The sequence below is a fragment of the Typopeltis vanoorti genome, chromosome 20 (assembly GCF_054136105.1).
Source record: "Typopeltis vanoorti isolate ZY-2024b chromosome 20, IOZ_Tvanoo_1.0, whole genome shotgun sequence".
Classification (NCBI taxonomy): domain Eukaryota; kingdom Metazoa; phylum Arthropoda; class Arachnida; order Uropygi; family Thelyphonidae; genus Typopeltis; species Typopeltis vanoorti.
In genome coordinates this window covers 7,578,242-7,596,464 of record NC_143568.1, presented here as the reverse complement: position 1 = coordinate 7,596,464, position 18,223 = coordinate 7,578,242, and the positions used below count along the sequence as shown (strand labels likewise).

Genomic DNA, 18,223 nt, shown 5'->3' with positions numbered 1-18,223 from the left:
TCTAGTTGATGATTAGAGAACCTACAAGTAAAGCATTTTGAACGGTGTTCAAAATGCCTTACATTGGTTTTAAGTTGAATTATAACAAGAATTCTAATATCTATACCTTCTTTTCTCCTCTTATTAGTATGTGTGCAATATTAACAACTTTAAATCACAAAATGGAGAAGTTTCAATAAAACTACATAAAAGGAGTTGAGAAAGTTTTCATTTCGTTGTTAGATTGTCCAGCGATTTAATGCTGTATGTACTGAAGTTAACATAGGCACAGAATTTTGTTAACGACACTCTTTTTATTAGTTATAGTTGGATCAAGGACCACTGAATATTTGGTACAAAATTTTGTTGTGTCAATATCCTGCGACCATACGTATTACATACAGTAATCATTCATCGTTGCTCTGTTTAGTGAGTTATTTTCTTCCTGTGTGAAGCTGGTTATGGTGTGGCTTTGTTAAATGGATACATTGCTACGCCTGTGGGTTGGTTGTGCCTGAGTTTGCTGGGCTTAGACAGTACTTGGCTATTAAATTGCCATGTTTTTTATACTTCAATAATGTAATTCATTTGTATATATTTATCAGTGTAAATAAGGTGAGTTCATCATGGTAATTAATAAAATTTTCAATCAAAATACCTAATGACCTTTTTTTTTTGTTGCTTATATGTTTTGTCTGCTTATTGAGTATACAATCGTAAGTTGCTTTAGATTTTCAGAACATTTTCCCTTAAGATTATTTTTGTTTACACTCTATATCCTGTACGATTTTGTGTGTGTGAACTTAAATTTACATGGAATATGGCATTTATGGTATGTACTAGCAATTAGGCTTAAGATTTGGAAACAGTTTAATGAAGGTTATTGGTATGTTTTCATCTTTGCGTTAAAATATTTTCGATGGTAACTTCAATTGTATTTTAGTGCTTTGTTAATAATTTATATAAGCACCCATGAACCGATAGTTTTTAAAATTATATCATGGGAGTTACACTGTGTAGTTCAACGACTTTTTGAGCAATTATAAAATAATATATTTCCTTCCTTCCTGTACTGTGCAGGTGCCCCTTCTTTGATTGACTTCAGTGTTTGTTGTTGCATGGTCATATTAGATAATCAGATTAAATGTTATTTCACATTGATTAGGCGGGCTGAATATCTTTTCGCCATTTATTCAGTATTGATGACTTCCATAAATTTGTGCAGCATAACTATAAATTTGCCCTACATAACTTTATGCAGGACCCCTATGAAAGGGCCTATAAGACTTAGAAAAGTGCATTTGTTGACTTGTTTAGAACCAGAAATAAAATTATTCATTGTTGATCATAGGGCAAAAACAGCATAGTAAAGTATTTGACAAGGTAACTTGGCTTTCTTGAAAGGGTGTTGTGCATAATAGTTGACTAATTTCATAATGAGAAGCTGAGCTGGATAAATATAGAGCAGCAGATTGAAAGTCCTTTAAAGAAGGACCAGTAGCATGTCAAAATAGTGATTAACTTAGCTTTAAATCAGCCTGCTGATTTAAAGGTGAAGAGAGTGAATGAGGTATTGACTTCTGTTTGACAGTACTTAAATAGGCTATTTTTTGGGATTCAGTCAAGAATGCTCTTTAGTTCAAAAGATCTGAAATTGAATCCTATCTAGGATGCAAAGAACCAGAACATACACTTAACAGGCATAATACATGAGCTTCGTAATCCTTACTTGTTTTACCTGTGGTTTACAATAATTGATTTTATGAAAAGAAAAGTGTTACCAGTTCATTGATACCAGTTGTAAAAGTTTACATTTTCTTTACATATTAGACTGGGGAAATGATAAGCTATGTAGTGCTAATTATTCTTGATTACTCTCGGAAAACACGTGCTCATTTCTTAACAAAATTGATTTAAAAATTTGGATACACAGCTTATTCATGACTTTTTATATTCTCATGCACTATCATCAAAAGGACATAATGATCACGTGATTTTCCATAGGAAATGGATAATTATGGGAAAAGGATCAAGAGGCAAAAAACGAAGGACATAGCTTGAAGATATAAGATCATGGACAGGATCACATGGCTATGCAGAAACAAAAAGGAAAGCCACCAACAGTGAGAACTGGAAGGACATGGTGCTGCACCCTCTCATTGAGGAAGCTACATGAAGAATTTGTATCAGTGCTGCAACTGCTGGATATGTGCATAAATGGCCTTTTATGATGAGAAAGTTGTCCTGATGCAAAGGATAGCTATGATAGAACATAGTTCATGGGAAAAATCAGGCACCTAGAAATTGAGCAGTTTTGTGAATTAAAAATGCATAGGAGCACATTTCACTTGCATTCTTTGGATAAAAGCTTCAGGAAATGGTGCTTAACAAAGCATAAAACCAATGGAGGCTGACTGCATGTGGGATATTGATCCTGATAGTGCAACTTCAGCACTCTTCCATCTCATCTCATCTTCCTTTTACCCTCTTTTACCTTGCGGTGTTGAAGGTTTTATTAATCATCAGATCTCAAACTGTTCATAGGATAAGGTGGTCAGCCATACGCCCTGGTATATCCTATGTCCATAGTGTTGAGTTTTCAAGGCCTTTTTGCCTGCTTTGCAGGATGAAAAACCCCAGGATAAACTGGGGGAAAAAACTCTACTTTCCAAGACCGGCTAACTTGGCTGCAGCTGAGGAAAATCCCCCAGCTCCTCACATCTCCAACAGGAATCGAACCTAGGACACTCCTTCCCCAGGCATATGGTTGCAAAGTGCACAGCCACTAGGCTAACCATGCAGACCTTCCATAATATTAAGAATTGCTATGGTAATGAGGAATGTTGTTGAGTACCAGGAGTACAATACAAAAGTTATTGTTAGTGCCCAGTTTTGCTCACTTGGAACAGGATTTGAGTGAGGATGTGGGAAGGGGAAAAAAGCCAAAAAAAAAAAAAAAACCATGATAGAGGAGGTTGAATGATTCAAGTATGGGATATTGAGTGGGATCAGTCAAAGCTTCAAAGGAATGCTAATTGTCAAGTTTGGTAAATAGGTTAAAATGAAGATAGACCTAAATTGTGGAATTTTTGTGAATAAACATGGAATAGTTGACATAGTATGACAGGATGCAGAGAAAACCCCATTCCTAACTTTTGAGTAATTTCTTGCAGAGAGTGGTAAGTGGAATATGTTGCTGAAAAAATGTTCTGAGCAACATGATAACACCTAAATTTAAGGATTAAATGTTTTGTCATTTATCATTATTGCATGAAATTATTGTTATAAACTATTCCAGTGAAGCCCTACAACTCATCTCAGGAGACCCACATTATCCACACAGTATCTGTGATATCTCTCATCGAAATGCATTGGATGACAAAGTACTCACAAGAGACTGGTAACTCATTCCACACTCACTCACCATTTTCCAAGCAAAAATTCTTGGTCTCATACCCTTTTTGACAACTCTCTCAGTCTCTAGGGATGATCCCTTCTGCACTAATTAGGTGCTGAAAAAAATTCTGCATTAGTCCTATAAAACCTTCTTAGTAACTGAAATGTTTCTTTCATATCTGCTTTTTTTTTTTTTTTTGCTTATCAACGAACTTCTGCAACCCACAAATCCTTAATCTAACATCATCGGAGCATTCCATAGATCAACTTGGTCAGTCATTCCTGATCCTTTTTCATCACTTCCTCATCCTGAAGAAACATGGGCAACCAGACTTGAGCACTGTAATACAGATGTGGCTGTATTCTTACCTTATAAAGAGGAATGATAACATCCTTATCTCTGCTTGTTAGTGTGTTGTTCAACAACCAAGTAATCTTATGAGCTGCCTTGGCCACCTTTGCAATATGCCCTGAAAAGATGAATAACAAATAGCAAAACAAGAAGAAAACAGGAATTAAAATTTTATAAAGTCATGGTGATACTACCAGTACTATGTGGTTCAGAAAGTTAGATGGAAAAAGGGGGAAAAAAAGAGAGAAAATAGAATATAAACAACAGAAATGAAATTTCTTGGAGCAGTTAAAGGATGCACAAGAATGGATAGAATATAAAAAAGAGAGAAAATAGAATATAAACAACAGAAATGAAATTTCTTGGAGCAGTTAAAGGATGCACAAGAATGGATAGAATATGAAAAGACAATGAAAATAGGTAAAATAGTTGAAAATGTCAACTGCGTTGTGAACAGAGAACCTGTGGAACAAGTAAAACATTTCAGCTACTTAGGCACGATTTTTAGTGAAGATGGTAAATTAAATATGGAAATAGACAACAGAATCAACAAAGCTGGTATGGTAGGAAGTCAATTGAATAAATTCATATGGAATAAGAGAAAAATTAGTCGGAATACTAAATTAGCTGTATACAAGATTGTGTTTAAACCAGTTTTAACTTATGGATCTGAGAGCTGGGTCAGAAGTAAAACACTTGATCAAAGACTAGAGACCGCAGATATGAGAGTCCTGAGAAAGATTAGAGGCGTGAACAGATGGCATCAATGGCAATATCATATTAAAAACTGGGATATTACGAAAGAACTTGACATTGTCAGCATCCAGAATGCTGACAATGCAGAGCTAATCTCAGGTGGTATGGTAACTTAAACAGAATGGGTGAGGAAAGATTAGCAAAACAAGTGTTCTCTGCCAGGTTGGCAGGAAAATGACCCAGAGGAAGACCAAGATATAGGTGGATTGATACGGTACAGATTGCCTTAGACGATAGAATTATAAGATCTGATAATATTGGAGTCTTGACAAGTAACAGACTGATTTGGAGGAAAATTGTAGATAGGAAGTTAGTAATGATGTAAATTTTTCATGTAGTACTATCATATCCTGTACACCCCTTGAGGTTACATGGCAGGAATTTGATGATGATTATATAAGGAATTATAAATATAGGCAGTGAATGATAAAATAAAAGAACACCAAAAGAATTGGAGAGAACAGATACAAATGAAAGAAGGAAGACTATCAATGGAAGTAAAATGTAAACTTAAAGGGTAAAGAGATATAGGAAGAAAATGAAATTATAGTCCTTAGGATGCCAAAATGGGCTTTTAATCTTATCCTGAAAGAAGAACTTCAATTCCATATGTATCACCACCTCCAAATCCCGAGCATCTTTTAATGTAGTACATTTCCATCAATATAGTACACAGCTTGTAATCTTTTCATCCTAAAATGTATGACTTTACAGTTTACTACATTAAACTGGTACCCATTATGTTTTGCATACTGTCAGCATTATTTAAATCATCCTGTAAGCTTTTTACATCTTTGATTAACTATTCTGCTGCCAATTTGGCATCATTAAACAACTCAATGTTTCTCTTCAAATCATTTCTTATATCATTTATGTTCAAATTAAATGTCAGTAGTCCAAACACAGCACCTTGTGTAGCACACCACTATTCTTGTGGTTTCTCCTGGATTCTGCTCCTCTGTGTACTTTTTGTAGAATTTTTTTTTCACTTGGTTATAATTTAAATTAAACATGCCAAGAAATTTTATTCTTGTTTAATCCTTTAAACAAATGTAAGTATCTTCATGCCTTGGCTGCTTGTAATACTCGTATATACTCCTCTATTACTTTTTGGTATCTGTCTCCATCAGCCACCCTGGTAACCACATCACCAACTTTATATCCATTCATTTGTTTCTATTCGTGTGTCCTGGAGGACGTTTACAAAATCTAGCAGTATTATTTTGTAGTCGTTCCTTTTATCCAACTCAGCCATCACTGTTATAAAAAAAATGAGTGAACCACTAAGGCTAGATGTATTCCCAACAAAGCCATGCTGCTTCTTATAGAATATCATATTCTTTATCCATCTATTTATAAATCAAGATACTGATCGGTCTATAAATTGCTACAGCATTCTTGGAGCCTCCTTCATGTACCAGAACTGTTTTTCATTCCTATCGTTTTCCTTGGGACTTGACCAGAGCTAAGACTTAAACAGCCTTAGTCAAGTCAGTGTTAAACCCTTTGCATGTTCTCATATTATGCAAATTGATATCCCATCATCTAATCCCACAACTGTATTTGCATTAAAATTCTGCATTGTCCTAATTACTTCCAATTCATCAGCCTTTGTTCTCATCATTTCCTGTCATAGTAGTATCTTCACTTGGAAGATAGATCCTTGCAAATTGATTTTGTTTGCTTCTGTTACATTGCTACCATCAGCACCCATTAAAGATACTCTTCTATAGTTGTGGTTATTTTTTACTTGCTACATAGCAAAAGAGCTGTATGGAATTTCCTTTGGCCTCCCCAGCTAATTTCTTCTCATTATCTGATTTTACCTTCTTTAGCATGCTAGTCACCTTTTTTGCCTGCACCTTATACTGCTCATTAGATTCGTAATCATATGCCACTGAACAACATTTTCTTTTTTACCAACTCCTGCTTAATTATACTGCTCATTCAAGTAATTTTTAGCTGATTTATTCTCTGGACCTTGGATATACCATCTGATATTTATGCTTTCAGACATTATTCACTGCCATGCAGCTAACATCCATTCCTTGCCAATTCTTATGCCATGGCATTCAAACTACCTCCTAAGTATAATCATCTACCTTGTTCTTCAATATATTCTTAACTGAAAATTTCACATCTTTGGCAACTTCTCAAGTCAAGGCCACATGATCTATTCAAAGGACCAGTGGCTACGTTGGTTATGTACAGATTTTTTTGATCATCTTATTATTATTATTACGCGACACCTCCAGGGAGTCCAAAGACTCATCAAGGGAAGGCATCTTCTTTACAACTGTCTTCACCATTTCTCCAACTACAACGAACCACAACTAACATCATCATCATCATCTACACCACTACCACTAATGTTTTCACAGACAATCACAAACATCCATGCTCACGGCAGGATTCAAACCTGCAGAGTGGACATACTAACCATTCGGCCAAACAGGCCGCAAGCTGAGTTCTAAGTTATGAGATTAACTTATGAGATACATAACTCTCAAACTCTGAGTCCCCTCCATTATCTGCTGTTTCAAATAATTATCTCTTATTAGGTGAGTAAGTTCCACTTCCTTCATGCCATATGATCTTTTCTCCTTGCATTCTATTTCACCGTAGTTGAAGTTTCTTACAATAATTACTGGTCCTGCACTTATGAGTTGACACACACACAAAGGTTAAATTCTTTCATAATCAGCCACTCCAAGTAGTTAATTTTTCTGCAAATCATCATCAATTCCCTGATATGTATCCTCAAAGAGGTGTTCAGGCTACTATGACAGCACTACATGATTATGTTTACATTATTATTAATCTCCTATCCACAATTTTCATTCAGATTAGTGTATTACTTGTCAACACCCCAAAGCTAACATTTCCTTCAAAAGCACTTCTGACTGAATCAATCCACCTAGCCCTTGATCTTCCTATGGATCTCCTTCCTGCTGTCTTGGCATTAAACACCTGTTTTGCTAGCCTTTCCTCACTTATTCTGTTTAAGTGGCCATACCAATTTAGATTTGTTCTGCTTACACGTTCTTGGATGCTAACAGTAGATTCGTTTTGAATATGATTCTGCCATTGATATCATCTGTTCACTCTCTAATTTTTCTCAGAACACTCATCTGTGGTCTCTGGTCCTTGATTGAGTGCTTTATTTCTAACACAATTCTCAGATCCATAACTAAAAACTGGCTTAAACATTATCTTGTATAATGCTAGTTTGGTGTTTTGCTAATTTCTCTCTTAATCCATATAAATTTATTTAGCAGGCTACCCACCTTACCAGCTTTGCTTATTCTATTTCCAGATTTAACTTGCCATCTTCGCTTAAAAACACTGTCTAAATAGCTGAAATATATTACTTGTTCTATAGGCTCTCATTCAGAATGCAGCTGAAGTTTTCTAGTTTGTTCCAAATTTGTTACAGCTGTTATTCAATTTAGAGAATTCTGGAGATTTGCACTCGATGGGTTTAGGAGTACATCATCTGCATAAAGCAAAGAGCCAATTTTGACATTCCAATTCTAATATCAGGCCTAATGCCACTTTCATAATGTGATCCATATATTGATGATAAGAACGGAGATAATGTGAATCCTTGTCTTATCCCTGATTTTACACCAAACCATTTTCCTCCATTTCCTTTAATTCTAACTGCTGTTATTTACACCTTAAATATAGACTATATATTGCTCTGTATAATGTTTCATTCCCACTATAATTGTAGTTTGAAACACTTTTCTGTCAGCACCTTATCATATGCCCTTTCCAGATCTACAAAATTTAATTAGAGATCCTTGTCATATTCCCATGATTTCTTAACTATTTGTTGTAAAGTGAAAATCTGATCTTGACAAATGCTGTTTGGTGTGAACCCAGCTTATTCCTCTCCAAGTTTCTCTTCCACAATCTTTCTCAACCTCTTTTCAAGTATGCTTGCATAAATCTTACCTGGGAACACTTAGTAGAGAAATTCCTCTATAATTCTCACATTCAATTTTATTCCCTTATTTATAGATGAGGACTGTTAGAGCTCTATCCCATCTGGAATTCGAGACCTTCTTACCAGGCCCTCTGAATTATGCAGTATTTCCACTGCAAAACTTTTATGATGTTGATATGGGCAAAGAAATTCCTCTGTAATGCTCACATTCACCTCTATTCCCTTTTTTATATCTGATCCAGAGTATTTTAATAATAAGGTGATACACCTTTTCACTACTTACATATGGGAAATATACGACTTCTGCATTGCTTCAACCTTGGTAACACTTCTGGGTCTAGCTCCCACTGATGAGATCTCAAAGGCTGAAACCGGTCTGGGTAGTGACCCTTCCCATAATTCTTAGCATTATGCATTTTCAAAAAAGGATGTGCGTTGCATTATGGGATACTACAGCAATTGATGTGAAGTCATTAGCCTCTACATACAAGTAACCCAGTCATGAAGATGCTTCATACGGCTAACTTCGTTTGCTCACACTGGGATAAAGGATTAAACCAAGAATATAATTTCTTGGCATTTTTAATTTATCTTATTTTCACTTTTCATGTCATGTTTATCATCTTTGATTCCTTTTACAAGACTCTTTCCTCCATTACTAAGCTTTTTCAATAGTCTCCAGAACATTTTGCCACCTTTCTGATATTTATTTTTTATATTCTTACCAGTCTTCTCATGACTTTTGTTTAGTTATTTTTACACGTAGAGTTGAGTCTACATTTACTTGTAGAAGATACTCAACTTTATTTCTTTTTAAACCTTTCTTACATAATATTCTTTTCAATGTAATACTGTTTTTTTTTATCCTGCTTAGCACTAAGTAATGGTCACTTCGAATTTAAAATCCTCTGTACACTCTTGTAGCTTGAACCAGCATGAAGATATAACTTGTCAACAATGATGTAGTCACTGAGGCTTTTCTTATTTTTCATGTCTTTTCTCTGTGTGAACTTTTGCACATCTTTATGTTCAACGTGGTGTTAGTAATGACTTGATCTTTGTCTTGAGTAGAAATCCAGCAAGTACTTACCATTATTATTAGCTTTGTCCTTTTCTCCACATTTTCCCCTAAACATTCCCATATGCCTGGTACGATTCATTTCCTACTACTCTGCTGTTTAGATCTCCAACATGGACTACTTTTTCCATTTACTTTTTTTTCTTGCAAATCATGAAGTAATAATAACATCATCTAGAAGCCAATTATGGTGAGACCATAAATTTTTTCAAGGTTCTCTTTCCCTTCCACAATGGTTTTTTTTTTTTTTTTTTTTTTTTTTTTTTTTTTTTTTTTTTTTTTTTGCAGCTCCTGCTTTATATTGCTAGTCATCATAGTAGACTTTAAAATTCGATCACGCACATCAGCTGGTTGCCATAACAAATTAATAGTGAAGTATCGTGGGTATCCACAGAAGATTTTCTAGAGTGGGGGGCAAAGCTTGGAGACAAAAACAAATAATTACATCAATGAATTTTAATTTAATTTTTTTTTTCGCAAGTAGATTATAGAATTCAGTATTGCATCAATACAAAACACATACGTAATGTATATAAATTTACAATATAAAGGAAACAAAAATTAATATATATATATATATATATATATATATTAATTCTTGTTTCCTTTATATTGTAAATAATATATATATATATTAATTTAAGTTAAGGGATATTACATCCCATATTGTTTCTTAGCCGAATTAGAAACTATATAAAGTTCGGCGATTCTAAGCGTAAGCAAATACCTGGATAGTGCAGCACCTGACCCATTGGTAGTGCAAACTGAGGCAACTCATAGTAAGGGTGGAGCAAGCTTCAATCACTATTCTTGGTATTTACCCATAATGTGAACTTAGCTCCTAGGAGCTGTATTACTCTTCTACATTATGAGAGAAGATCACTACCCAGACCGGTTTCAACCTTTATTGAGGTCTCATCAGTGAATAGGTAGACCTAGTTAATACCAAGTTTCTAGCGAACAGAACTTACATCCCTTCTATGAGAATTGCCAAGAAGGTGTCCTAATAAATTACTAATTATATATATATATTAATTATTGTTTCCTTTATATTGTAAATTTATATACATTATGTATGTGTTTTGAATTGATGCAATACTGAATTCTATTATCTACTTGTGAAAAAAAAAAAAAAATTACAGCCTATTCTTCTACCCACTGCAGAGTGAAGGCTTCTCCCATTGCGGGAGGTTTTTGGGTCTACTACTGCGCTCATGGTGGCCCACTCCATATTGGGAGAGGACAGTCACAAACATCCATGCCTTCGCGAGATTTGAACCTGCAGCCTCTTGGCTGGAGAGCGGATATGCTGACCACTCGGCCAACCAGGCCGGCAGATATATATATATATATATATATATAGAGAGAGAGAGAGAGAGAGAGAGAGAGAGAGAAAGAGAGAGAGATAATAATCATTTCAATAATCATGTATCGTATAAGAATAGAAAATTCTCTCACTGTCACTTGCAAACCTGTTGATGACATTTTCAAGAAATTTCTTCTTTACCGCTTCCTCTTCTAGTTTCTTCCTGTGCACACTAATCATGCATAAACCTGATAAGTGCGTTTCTGAGATAATGGACCTTAACTATATTTTCACACATCTCAAGGTGCTGAAACTTCTTTCAATGGTACAGAGCGTAACAGGTAAAAAAACAGGAGCACATGATTTATTGCTGCAAAAGATGAAACACGTATTTTATGGTTACCACGTCAAGGGCCGAAACCGGCCAGCCCGTAATAAAATTTTAAGACAGACAAAGCATCCCATGGTTGAGGATGTAAGGTTACATATCTCAATCACTTTTACAATTTTAATTTGTGGAATTTTTTACTCGAATCCAAGGGGGTCAAGTGCCCTGTTTTGCTCCCTCTGTGAATGCCCATGAGCAGTACTAAATTATATAGTGGGATATTTTATTGTAGAATAAAGTATTGATTGAATTTATCTGAATATGTTTTTTACATTTCAAGACTGTTACTTGAATGAGAGTGCAAAACATATTAAACTATGATTTTCCTAAGCATAGTTTAATAGCATTGTACCGAGGGATTTCAAGAAAAAATTCAGCATACTGCATCAAGAACTCTGGCTTGACATTCATCAAATACAAATCATCATCATCATCATCATCAAATTCCTGCCATGTACTCTCAAGGGATGTACAGGATATGATAGTACTACATGAAAAATTTACATAATTACTAATTTCCTATCTACAATTTTCTTCCAAATCAGTCGGTTACTTGTCAAGACTCCAGCATTATCAGATCTTATATTTCTATCATCTAAGGCACTTTGTACAGTATCACTCCACCTATATCTTGGTCTTCCTCTGGGTCGTTTTTCTTCCAACCTGACAGAGAACACTTGTTTTGCTAATCGTTCCTCGCCCATTCTATTTAAGTTACCATACCACCTGAGATTAACTCTGCTAACGCATTCCTGGATGCTGACAATGTCAAGTTCTTTCGTAATATGCCAGTTTTTAATATGATATTGCCATTGATGCCATCTGTTCATGCCTCTAATCTTTCTCAGGACTCTCATATCTGTGGTCTCTAGTCTTTGATCAAGTGTTTTACTTCTGACCCAGCTCTCAGATCCATAAGGTTAAAACTGGTTTGAACACAATCTTGTATACAGCTAATTTAGTGTTCCGACTAATTTTTCTCTTATTCCATATGAATTTATTCAATTGACTTCCTACCATACCAGCTTTGTCGATTCTGTTGTCTATTTTCATATTTAATTTACCATCTTCACTAAAAATCGTGCCTAAGTAGCTGAAATGTTTTACTTGTTCCACAGGTTCTCCGTTCACAACGCAGTTGACATTTTAAACGATTCTGCCTATTTTCATTGTCTTTGTCTTTTTATTGCTGACCTTCATACCATATCTATTACAACAGTTATTCAATTTAGTCAGAGAATCTTGCAGACTTGTAGCGGATTTATTTAGAAGTATAACATCGTCTGCATAAAGCAAAGAGCTGACATTAACAGCACCAATTTTGATATCATGTTTAATACCACTTTCCTTCATAATGTGATCAATATAAATAATGAATAACAGAGGGGATAATGTACATCCTTGTCTCACACCAGATTTAACATTAAACCATCATCCTGTACTTCCTTCAATTCTAACTGCTGACTTACAACTCAAATAAAGACTAAGTATTGCTTGATATAATGCCCCATTGACACCACATAACTGTAGCGTATTGAATAGCTTTTCTCTTGGCAACTTGTCATATCCCTTTTCCAGATCGACAAAACTTAAATATAGATCTTTATTATATTCCCATTATTTCTCCACTATTTTTCATAAAGTGAAGATCTGATCCTGACAGCCTCTATTTAGTCTGAATCCAGCTTGTTCTTCACCAAGCTTTTCTTTCACAATTCTTCTCAACCGTTTCTCAACTATACTCACATAAATCTTGCCAGGAACACTCAGTAGTGAAATACCTCTGTAATTCTCACATTCAGTTTTATTTCTCTTTTTATATATGGGTACTAAGAGAGCTCTATTCCAATCATCGGGAATTCGTCCCCCTGTCCAGGCCTTCTGAACTATGCAGTGCAGCCACTGTAAGACTTTTATACATGTGTCAGCATATCTGGTCGAATATCATTTACTCCTTCTGCCTTTCCACATTTCAAGCCTTTGATGGCTTTTTCTACTTCAAGTATGGATATGTATTCCTGACTGTATGCCTGCTGAGTGTTTTTTACCACTGTGCTATCACTGCTTGATATCACTGTGCTATAATTGCTAAATGAAATCACTTTCATTTAGCAATTTTTCGAAGTAATTACTCCATACTTCAAGGATATCTTTTTCTCCTGTTTTCATGTCATCTTTATCATCTCTAATTCCTTTTACAGCACTTTCCTCCATTTCTAAGCTTCTTCAACAATGTCCAGAATATTTTCCCACCTTCTTGATATTTATTTTCGATGTTTTTGCCAAAGTCATCCCATGACTTTTGTTTAGCTAGTTTTACACAGTGTTTTGCTGTCTTACATTTGTCTCTGTATTCTCTAAGAGCACAAGCTGACTTATTTACCAGGATCTTTTGATATGCTTTCTTCTTTTCCTTCACTGCCTCTAACTTCCTGTGTCCACAATGGAGTTCTGATTTTTCTATCCTTGCAGACAACCTCACCACATGCCTCTCTGACTGAATCAATCAGGGTTTGCTTCTAGGCTTGCCACCGAATCTCCAAGGTTTGGTTCCTGTTCTCAAACTCTTTCATTTTTTCTTCAATAATCTTTGTGTATTTTAGTCTACAGTTCACATCTGAGAGCTGCTCAATTTTATTTGCTTGAAAACTTTCTTACATGTTATTCTTTTCAATATGAAATTCAATTTTATCCTGTTAAAGACTAAATAGTGATCACTTCCAATTTCAAATCCTCTGTACACTCTGGTGTCCTGCACCAGCGAGAAAACATCACTATCAACAATAACATAGTCAATGAGACTTTTCTTATTCCTTGCCTCTTCTCTCCATGTGAATTTGTGGATATTTTTATGTTGGAACATGGTGTTAGTAATAACCAGTCCATGTCCTAAGCAAAAATCCAACAGGTATTTGCCATTATTATTAGCTTTGCTCTTTTCTCCAAATTTTCCCAAAATATTTTTGTATGTCTGACAATCATTTTCTACTCTGCTATTTAGATACCCAACAAGGATCAACTTTTCGTTATGTCAGTTGCTTTCTCTAAACCTTAAAAAAATTCCTCCACTTCTACCTTAGTCGAACCTTCTGTGGGACCATAGGCACAAATAAGTGTCATTGTCCAGTTCCCCATTCTCATATTTGCTCACATCACTCTGCTTGAGACTGCCTACTATTAAAGAAAATTAGCCTCGTATTTTGTGTTGAACACTATTTTTACTCGTTGCCTGATTATAACATTTTGTATTTATTGCTCAGAAAGATCTCACCAGTTTTTGTCTTTTTTGTTTCAGTCACCCCTATTATGTCGATCTGGTATTTATCTAATTCCTCAGCTAGCTCCATTTCTTTGCCATTCAGGCAAAGAAATGGAGCTATGTTAATATTATGATATGGTACTATCAATGTTGATAGTACCGATCTTTAACTCTGGTGATGTTGAGTTGGGGTGTGTTTTCAGATTTGTTCCAGTAGCTGACTTTTCACTGTTCACCCTGGTTCACTGGCTAAAACAATGGGTGTCTTGTTTAACCGGGCGACACACCAGCCAGCATGAAATTTTGTCATGTTGTACCATCATTTTGTATTTTGGTTTAAGCGAATAAGAATACAATTTGGTCGGCTACAGGGTGCACTACGAAAAGGTGAGGATTGGACATTAGGTCAGAAGCCCTGGTCGGCTCTCCGAATTCCTTTAAAGGCTATGTATAGGTCTCCTTTCTCCGCATTCATTTAAAGGCTATGTGGAGGTCTCCTCTCAGTTTATAGCTTTGACACTTAAGCACCCCCAAATACAAAACACCATTGGCTAATCTAAATCTAACTTTTCTAAAACTTAGAAAAGCTAACAGTAGAAAACTTTGTGTCCCGTCCAAATAGTAGTCTTGCCTTCTGGTCCTTTCAGAGGCCACAAGACTTTTTTGCTCACTGGTAGCTCATTGTTGCCATCTGGATGAGAGGGAGATGGAGCCATTGTTACAGCATCTAAAGATAATCACCTTCTACCATTCCAGAAAAATGCATGATATGCCTCCTTGTCTTTCAGCAAAAAGACATAGGAAGTATTTTAAGTAACTTGTGCAGTAAAAAAAGCTTTTAGTCCCAACGGTATCTCCCCAGTTGTATTCAAAGGTTTTGCTCCCGAATTAGCACCTGTTCTATTATCATCTCTTTATTGTACATTAATGATATAGCAGAAGATTTGAAGGAGGATATTAAGTTGTGTTCTGATGATACAAAACTGGGAAGTGCAATAATTGATAAAGGTAATATAGATAGATATCTTGCAGGAGAATTTAAATAAATTGGTGGTGTGGCAAAGGACAGTGGTTGTCAATAAAATGTAAGGTAATGTAAACTTTGGGATGAAAAGATTACATCCTTCATACCATATTGATACTAGGGATCTGAGGGATGAGGATAGGGATCTGGGGGGGGGGATGGTGGATAGGGATTTGAAATTCAAAGGACATGTTGCAAGAGTTGGCTAAACAGCTCAGAGGATCACTTGGATGTTGAACACATCGACAACCAAAGATAGGGAGGTTATCATCCCTCTTCATAAGGCTATGATTTGGGCACTTGTTGACCTGTGCTCAGATTTGGTCACCCCCATTTCTAGGGGGAACTTGAGGTGGTGGAGAGCATTCAGAGATGAGTGACTAAGTTCATGACAGGTCTGTGGAATGTTCCCCTATGAGGATAGATTGAAGGTTGCAGAGTTTAGATGTGGGTTGCAGAGTTTAGCTGACAGGCAGTAGGGAGGGGGGATTTGATAGAAACTTAAGTTACTACAGGGTTTCTATGAGATTGACAGAACTTTTTCAATACATGTGGAGTAGGGGGAAAACAAGGGATCACACTTGGAAGTTATCTAAGAGTGTGGTTGGTAAGGGTTTGTGGACTGTCCTTTATTTGGAGTGGTGAATGAGTGAAATGAATTGCCAGAGGTGGTTGTGAGCATTCCGTCATTGAATAAGTTTGAGGAGATCTATGATTAGTATTGAGTTAATGGATTGTGTTTGTGAAGAAAGTAATCCAGAAAGAAATGAATGAAATGTCACTAGTTGCTGGTCTGGGATAAGTATATCCACTCTTTAGCCCACAGGCTATGGATGCTTGTGACTGTCTTTTGGTGGGAGATGAATTTCATCTTTTGATGTGAGACAACTTCCCCACTTATTGGAGGTTTGAAGTGGCTTGAAAAAGTTCCATGTTTAATCCCTAGAGCAGGGCTTCCAGCCTATTTAAAATAAATAAAAAATTACAAAAAAAAAAAAAATAGCCTACCCACAGTACAAATATACTATAGGTTGACTACTTCTTGTGGAGAGGCTTATACATTGGTAACACATGACATATTAAATTATGTAAGGAATTTACAAAGATTGTTCATGAAATCAGTCTCAAAAAAAACTTTCCAAACTTAAATTAAGGGGATAAAAATCCCTTTATATTTTATAGCCTACATCATCATCATCATCATACGTATCAAGGATTTAGGCCTAGCATGGCCTGTTCCGGCCTTAGAAGTCATCGTTGAATCGTTTAAGAGGACGTCCTGGTTTTCTTTTTCCTAATGGCTTGTAATTTAAGGCTTGTTTTGGTAATCTTTCTGTTTTCATTCTTTGAACATGTTCCATCCATTTATGTTTATATTTTTTAATTTTTTCTATTACTGGTTCTTGGTTTAATTCTTTCATAATATCTTCATTTCTTTTGTGATCAAATAGGGTATACTTTGCAGTTTTTCTCATAAACTTCATTTCTGCTGTTGTTAATCTTTGTTTGTCTTTTTGTTTTATTATCCAGATTTCGCTTCCATACATTAAGACTGGTAAGGCTAATGTATTGTATACTTTTAGCCTGGTTTGTTTTTGAACTAGGTTTGGTTTAAATATAGAGTTAATTACACCTGTTATTTTTAAATATTTTGCAATTCTTACGTTTATATCTTTTTCATTTTCATATGTGATCATACATCCTAGGTAGTTAAATGAATTCACCTGTTCTAAGATCTTGTTATCTATTACTATTTTAGTTCTTGCTGGATCTTGTCCTTTAAAGGCCATAGTTTTTGATTTTTCCATTGATATTATCATACCATAATCTTTGGATATCTCATTTAGATTTAAAATAGCTTTCTGTAAGTTATCTTCAGAATTTGTAATTATTATTTGGTCGTCTGCAAAGAGGAGAGTGTTTAAGTTAACTGTAGGTGAAAGTTTAATAGCCTACTTTTATCCTCTTAATTTAATTAACTTTGCCAGAAAAAAATAGCCGTTTGGATTTTCAAACTTTCCAAACCTCAACAAATTTGGGTGCATGAGACTGCCCCAAATTTGGGAAGTTTGCATCTTGAGAACTTCAGCCCAACAGCCAAGACAATCCAATATAGTCCGCTAGGGGGCACCTTAGGACTCGAGGAACAACAGTAGTTTTCTCTTCTGCCTCATTTGCTTTTTGTGGTGCCTGCGTGCACATGTCAGAGTTGTTTGTTCCCATGAAGATGGCAATGTGACATTGCCGAAATATGGGAGGTATTTATTAAAGTTTCTTTTAATTAATATTCGAGTATATGTTGTAAATTCCTTCAATAATTTAATAGTCAATAGTTATAGGTTGACTAATAACCTTTCGTGGGTGGGAACCACATAAAAAAAAAATTAGTAAATACTTTTTGAGTATTAAAATTAAGAGAATCAGCTGTTCAACATGCTTGCAGTTAGATCACCTTCCCTTCTCAGCTGATTACTAACAATAAGATGCTGAAGTCTGCAAGTGAAATTTCACTGAAGATTATATTAAAAGATGGCATAAAAAAAATGAAAAGGAAAGAAAACAATATGCAAAAAGAAATCATATGGAAGCTAAAACACTCAAAAATAATGAAAATGGTCCTTCTCTAAAAGAAGTATGGGGAAAATATGCTTGTTGTAATCATGTAAAGGAACAAGTATCGAAAAATTCTTCAGTTGTGGTGACTGATTTCAGGTTACTTTTCATCATATGAAG

At 35.3% G+C, this 18,223-nt stretch overlaps 1 protein-coding gene across 1 annotated transcript in view; it reads left to right on the top strand.

Annotated features, from left to right (window-relative positions):
- The first annotated feature begins 234 nt into the window (after positions 1 to 234).
- Positions 235 to 18,223, top strand: part of LOC150095215 (tyrosine-protein kinase Fyn-like) — a 269,513-nt gene continuing 251,524 nt past the window's right edge. The window contains exon 1 of the mRNA XM_090410832.1: positions 235 to 594. The gene's annotated coding sequence lies outside the window, so the exon portion shown is untranslated. The remainder of the gene's footprint in view (positions 595 to 18,223) is intronic.